The following is a 7,740-nucleotide window of genomic DNA, read 5'->3' as shown; positions in this document are numbered from 1 at the left end:
CAATATACTGCAATACCTAGAGTAAGATATTGTAATACATGCACACTGTAATTTACTATAAATGGTAAAGGGTTGTTTTACAACAACTAACTAGTGTTGTTTCTGTTACTAACTAAGGAAAAATGTTCAGCTTCGTTAAAACCATTCCTGATTATTGAAATGAAGCTTCAAAAGTCTAAAGGTAGAAACTGAAGATCTCATAGGATCATGCTGGATTGAGCTGTTGACACAAAATCAGGTTGGTGAATAACATCCACAGATTACCTCTTACAGCATTACTCTGTAATGTGTGGATATCAATCAGTAACATGGGTGCAATTGTGTGAGTGTGTGGTCACCGAAATCAGTCAATATTCTTCTTCCGCAGTGCTCAGTCAGTCCATCACTTGTCAATTTCTGTCCCCGTCTCATTGGATAACAAGTTTAAAAATATTTTCTCATCACTGAGGCTTCCACGAGCACTGGGGTTGAACCCAGAACTTCAATGCTCAGAGGAGACAGCTACAAAGTCCACATCTAATCAGACAGAAGTTTGAATATAACACAAATAACACGCAATATTTCACATTCTTTGTCCTTTTGTTGGACAAAGAAGACACCTTTTGTTTCAAGCAATAAACTGTTAAAAATGACTGCAGAGGGAGAACCTTGTGCATCTGTATCTACTTACCTGACTACCATTTTATTAAAGCCTTCACTCCTCTTCAGAAATCAATTTTTTTTCAGCAAGTCTGCACCTCTAACTGTTCTTGTGGTATTTACTTTTAACCCTTTACAGCCGGTTAATTATTGCTCTGTTGCCTTGGCATACGGCTACTGATCTCACTCTTTTTCAAACTTTTAAAAATTATTTTCATTCTTTAAACAGACGTTCCAGTTCTGCTTTGCTGATGATTAGAGAGGAACCGGAGTTTGTTCCTGCACAGACACTTTTTACATTTTCACATTTTAGGAAATGCCAAACCTCATTTCCTGAAACATTTTTTTAAATTCTATACATGGACAAAACAAATAAAAACTAATGGAAAAACTAATAAAGATGTCACTGGGTTACCAACCCAGACTACCAAAGACTAGAGATTCTAAATAAGATAAAAGTAAATTCTCCAGACTAGTCTTCACAGTCACAAAAAACAGACAGGAACACAGATGTGACCCTTGTAACCATCAACTGACGATGGAAATTACTTCATCTGAACCCAAGGGAACCAGTGGACCTGTGGATGGGGAAAACCCATATGGAAAAGATATATAAAAATCTTATAAGGTTTGTATCTGTCTTGTGTACAACTTGTATGAAAAGCATACAAGGGTGAAAACAGATGTAAGATCCCTTGAAAAATTATATAAATGGAACTTGTATGTTTTGGATACTTCCTAAAACAATATATGAAAGTAATGAGAAAGTGGCCACTTTCATGAGTAAATCATATAAGCCTTATATGATTCACTATATGAAGCAAGCTAAAGCTGATGCAAGTCTTTTATAGGTTTTTCCTATTTCTTTATATGGGAAGGTAATCGAGCCTTTAAAATGCCTAACTTCAGTAATAAAATACTTACAGCCAGGTGCAAAGCTGTCAATAAAAACTGGTTTTGGTGTCTATAGTTAGCTGAAAGGTGTCGAGGGGATAGCTGTTTGCCAAGTCTCTGCCAAATCAAGTCACTGAACTTAACCTCTAAACTTAACTCACTTGTGGTTTTCATGCCATTTAGAGACTTTTTGATGGACTCTGGCTAATAATGTGGTCTGTAGTAAACTGTATAATTGCTAACAAAGCTAGTCAAGGTTGGCTGACTATTTAGCAAGAAAAAAACAAAAACCACAGTGGCACCCAACATGCTAATTGCAAAGTCCTGCTGTCACAGTGGTTACATCTATCTTTTATATACAGTCCATGTTACAAAGGAAGCCCTTTGACAGCAATCGGCATTGACCTACCTCAGGTCCTGCGAGTCAAGGTGGGGTATTGGAAACTTCCTTTTACATTAAACAGTCTGCTCTAAGTATGAATTTGCTGGAAAAGTACAAGCACAAATTGACTGTCATTTGAATTCTCACAGGGCAATGGCTCATTTCAAAAGGGACATTTTAAATCTCTTGCCAGACTAACAGGGATCCACAATCTTTTTTTTTTCTTAAGGCCTTGGAGAGCTCTTTACATCGTGGCATAATGACACCACACACTTCAGTAGCAAAGAGAACAGCAGAGCCTCAATGTCAGAGATTTAAATAAGACACCTTCTATCTGTCACTCTCCAAGGAGGCTCTAATCGATCAAACCTTTTCTGGAACCTGTGATTCTAATTTTATGAGTTTGAAGGTGTGATCAATGTAGGGGTGGACACTGTACATGAAAGCAATGTCCTTACTTAAACGGAAATAGTGCTATAACTTCATTTTAGGAATACGAATTTCAAGCAAGAGGCTTAATTGTCTGCTTAGCTCAAGGAAAATGCTTCAATTAAGCATCAGTGGGGTATATTTGTGGAACAATTTTTTGAAGTGCAAATGCTGTAGGTAACAAGTGACACCACAGTTGTGGAATTAGGTCCATAAAAAATATGTCCTTTGGACAAAGACACATTTTTTTTATTCACTCTTGAGTTTCTATTGCTGGATCCATGTGCCCTGTGAAGTGCCTTCTTCTGAGTTTTGCAGCATTTGGGTGAGTCTGAGCAGAGAGTCAGCTCTGTACAGATCACAGATCATGTGTCCATGCTGTAATGCCACCTCCACCAGACTTTAACAGAAGATGTGGTGTGTCTGATCAGGAACCGTTTCTCTCCAGTTCTGTTCCCATGATTCTGGTACAAGTTCATCTTGGTTTCATTTTCTTCCCCAGGGCTTTGCCACCTCTTTTAGCTGTTTTCTGTTTAATCTATCCTTCTTCTTGAGTGTAAGCTGTGATTTGCACCTTGTTGTAAACCCATCTGTATTTCCATTCATAAAGCTGTTTATTAGGGCTGGGTATCGCCACTGATTTCTAGAATCGATTCGACTCCGATTCACAAGGTTCCGAATCGATTCAATCCATGATTCGATTCAAGACGAATCGAATTGGAGAAATTTGGCCTCAGACAGTCAGAAATATTATAATTCAGATCATGCATCAGTACATTTCCATATTTTTATATCTATAAAAAGAAAACTGACACTTGTGAGACTTTATCAAATGTGTAAATATCACAGCAGATGCCTTTGTGTCAAAGTAACTGAGGATAAAACACAGAAAAACATGAAGGTGATTTTTCTGGCCTGGGATTAGGGATGGGTATCGTTTAGGTTTTATCCGATACCAGTACCAAACCGGTACTTTTGAAACGGTGCCGGTGCTTAAACGGTGCTCGAACCGGTGCTTAAAGAATGGAGAACACACACTTTGTCCAAAAACCTCTCATGTTTAGCTGTTTTTTTGTAAAAAGATAACAATGTTAGCCTTTTCTGCAGCTATAGGGGATTTATGGCATCACTCTTGGCTGGAAGCAGTGCTTAAACAATGGAAAAAAACACAAACTTTATCCAAAAACTTCTCATGTTTAGCTGTTTCCCTCTTTTTCTTTGGTTATTTTAGTCTTTTTGGCCAGGGTGAAGGGAGTATCTGCCATCAAACAAGAAGACAGCCGCATGTAACTACGATGGTGTTTGCTAGTTCACCTTAAGCGACTCACCCAGAGAAGAACGGCTGTTGCTGTCATCATCATCCGTCATCATTTCTGCTACACTGACAGGGCTAGGGGCCAGGGCTCTAATCTTCGGGTTCTTGGGGGATGTTGCGAACTCCGGGTCCGATAACAGGCACCACACCCGCAGTAGATGTGCTCGGTGTGAGGTCTCGCAGCAAGCTGTCAAATACGGTGCATTTCTTTCTTTCTTTCTTTCTTTTAAAAAAACGCTATGCGTCGCCAGGTGTTTCATCAGATTCGAGGTGTTGCCTCCTTTGCACAGTATCAGCTTAAAGCACTTGTTGCAGGCTGCTGAGTTTGCAGCTTTTGCTGTGAAGTACAGCCAGACTTTTGACCGCTTTGCCTTGGGCATTTTTAATCTGTAGCTCTGCTCTAAAAGAACGTACGTACCTGGACCCGCCTACTATCCTTGGAAAGGTAAAATGATTGGCTAGAATTTAAAGTGTATGACATCTCAGGGGAAAAAAGCACCGAAATAAAGCACCGAAATGTGCACTGCTTTTCGGTCTGGTTACTACCGTTTATGTCAGAACCGGTACCCATCCCAGGCTGGGATTTTATACAAATATTCTGCAGTAGATCAAAAACAAAGGAAAACCATTAATCAACATATGAACATTATCTGATGCTGCTGACGTGAAGCAGAGCAAAATTACAGAGGTTTGATTAGAGACGGATCTAAGCGTTTTGCAATTTTTCATAATTTAAAGTTTAAATTTGTTCAGTATTGAACAGCAGAAATGAGACTTTCTTTTCGGAAGTAAGTAAAAGGAAAAAAACAGCGTCCGACAGCACTGTAAACAACGGTAGACTTGTCCGTAACAAGCAAGCGAATGATGCAGAAAACAGATTTTTAGACGGGAAACTGTTCATGAAGTATACTAAGAGACAGAGAGAGAGAGAGAGAGAGAGAGAGAGCTGTGCATGAAGTTTGATTTTATCGGTGTGGAAGCAAAACAGCAAAAGTCAGAGGGAATTCATGACGATGTTTATGTGAAGCATAGTTTGGATCTTCTTTTGCTGCTGGTTCAGTCAATATTGTTTGGAGAGAGATAAAAACCTGCAGCTTCAGAATCTAACGCAAAAAGGAGGTAAACACAAAGACACCAGAATCAGCGAGCTGTCGGCCTTCAGCCCCGACCGTGTCCGTGCCGTCGGGTGAGAAAGGCGACATCTCGCTGATTCTGATCCGTCGGCGGGTCCGTGCTTTGTGTTTACGTCTTTGTGCAGAATCCGTGTACCTGCTCTCATTTACTGTTTTAGCTGTTTGGTGATTGTTGAAAATTTGTGAGGTTTAACCTGAGATTCTGGCATGTTGGGCAAAATAAATTTATATTAAAATAATCAATTCAGGATTTTAATGAATCGATATCACGTTATCCAAGCTAGAATCGATTTTAATCAATAAATCGATAATCAAAACACACCTCTACTGTTTATATGTTGTAGACTCTGAAAGGCCTACTTTGTCAAGACTTTTCTTAATGTGGCTAGGTGTTCTTACCGAAGAATAGACTTCTGCAGTCACTCCTCATGTTTTTATCTCTCTCTGATAGTTTGCTATGATTTGCTTTCCAAAAAGACTCAAAAGGCAGATACACAGGAAATGGTTAACAGGCAAATAATGAAAACATTTACAAGGACAGTAGATAAGAGTACTGCACTGGTTAATAACTCACATTTCTCTTTTCTCACAGGCCAGTCTTCAGTCTTTTAAGAAATAGGCTCAGGTTGGTACTGTCCCACAGGCACATTCACAAATCGTCTCACAGGCTGAGTTGTCAGGCCAGTTTCTTCAATACCCCTAAAGTCCAATTCTTTGACTAGATCAACTCTCAAGCCAGTTTCCAGAATTCTCTACTGCTCTGAGGTAAAACACTCTAGGTGAGTCTCCAGAAGTGGCACAACAGGAAGAATGTAGGTGTAATGATGAGCAGCCACAGTTACCTCTAGAAAGAGGTAGGAAGATTTATTCTATCAAAGGTTCAAGGTAATGCTGACACTATTGGCACAATGATTCTTCAACCAAGACTGGGTGTTGGGAAAAGACAGTCTGTCGATGGTTATACAACATCGAGTGTTTGCTGTAATGCTAATTTTGTTGATCTTTATTTTACATGGTCTTGATGTCTTCTTGGACATTTTACATATTCTCATGTCAATCAGGCTGAATAATGCTGCTAATAATAGGACTGAGGTGTATACACACCAGAAGCTATTCACAACAACATGGCAACCAGCGACCACAAAGGGGGATTAAAATTTTGCAACTTCAAGCAAATACAGGCAACATAATCACTGCCAATGTGAGCTTTTCTCAATTTCCAGGTGAGCAAGTAGATGGATTTTTACGATGGGAAACCCCTTAACACCAACCCTTAACAACGGTTACCTTGCTGGTTGGCCAATGGGGCTGACCACTTGTTCGCTCTTTTATATCATAACTCAGTGCATGAAAGCACACATGCCAAAGAACACGTTGTGATTAAATTAGCCACATCATTAGCTCCACAACAGATTTGTTCCACAAGTGCCAGTTTAGCTCAGTGGGTGAACAGGTGACCAAATACTGCATGGCCACAGCGGCCATGTTCGAGTATGACCTATGGCCCTTTGCTGCATGCCCTCCACCCGTCTCTCACCACTATGCAATTTAAAAAAAGAGTTGTTCTGAAAAATCAGCACGAAAAGTGAGAAAATTTCTGTTTGGTCAACTATTTTTTTTATTCTGCTACTGTCTCTTGTTTGGTGTCATTTAATTGACTGGATGATTGAGGTCTCCTCCTCATGCTGGTCACCAGGTTGGTCACACATTGCTGTGGGACGGCAGTCCATTCTTCAATCAGCTTTTCTGTTGGTCACAGAATAAGCTCTTTGAAAATTGACAGAGAAGATTCGGCAAGTTTTTCAACTCACAAATTTCTCCTTAGAAATGTTGCACCATTTAAGGTGAAGTAAACAGGCTATGCAATAAGATATATTGCTTAGAAAAAATAATCAACCAAAAACAAATTTCCTTCCTTTTGGTGCCAAGTTTTTATTCTTCTGTCAATTGAACACACAAAACAATAACACTTCCTGCTTGTGAGAAGAAGAAGAAACCCTTAAAATGAGGGCGTCTCACACTACCATGTAGACCTCTCACTCTGAAGCCTGATCAACAGTGAGCAAAGGGTCAGAGGGACACCTAATCTAAATAAATACACCAAACTAACTGTGCATGTAGATGCCTGAAAATGTCATAAATTTCTTGTTGATATTTATATTTTTAAAAAGGGCATCTGGGGATACTAGTCTATGTGCGTGGAGTAGACATTTGCACAGCTGACTGAGCACGACCATCAGGTATTCCAATAAAAAACAAAGACGTGTGTTTGCTTTCTTTATAATATGATCTGAATTTTGGCCTGGACCTGCACTGCACACAACACACAACCAAGAACATGTAGCTTTATTGGAGCAACAATGTTACTTCAGCCCTGTGTGCTGGGATTCTTCGGTACCACATCTGGCCCAGCTGTTCAGCTGCAGAGTCTACAGCTTCACATTGAATCCCTCAGAGATTGAAAAAGTGTGATTTTTGAACATGTGTATATGTGTGTGTCTGTGTCTGTGTATGTGCGCTTTGTCTTCTCTGAAGAATGAGTCTGGAAATTCTTTCCCACTGTGCTATAAAGAGCTTATGTGTACATGTAGTTTCAGGCATTAAAAGTGGAATAACTGAAATGCAGAAGTGCAGATAAGAGCAAGTGGACGTAAAGTGACTAATGAAAAACCAATCTCAGCAGACACATTCATTTAGGGAGAAATCTGCACAGGAAAGGCCCCGGTGCCCATTGCTCAGTTACTTCACAGCCAGATAAATCTGCATGCGTGTAAAACCAAAGAGAGGCACACAGAGAACCTTTACTTTGTTTCATCTTCATTTCTCTTCTGTCTGGTTTCTCGTCATCCAGAGCTAGCAGAGGAGAAAACAGCGGAATAGATTTGAACAGCGCTGGGGAGGTGTAGCTTTCACACGCTGAGACCCCCACCCACCTCCCCCCCTCTCGG

Source organism: Diplotaxodon limnothrissa, linkage group LG17 (assembly GCF_057381915.1).
Source record: "Diplotaxodon limnothrissa isolate DT_005_m linkage group LG17, D_limnothrissa_male_GT1.1, whole genome shotgun sequence".
In the NCBI taxonomy this organism is placed as follows: Eukaryota; Metazoa; Chordata; class Actinopteri; order Cichliformes; family Cichlidae; genus Diplotaxodon; species Diplotaxodon limnothrissa.
Note: the sequence above shows the minus strand (reverse complement) of the source record.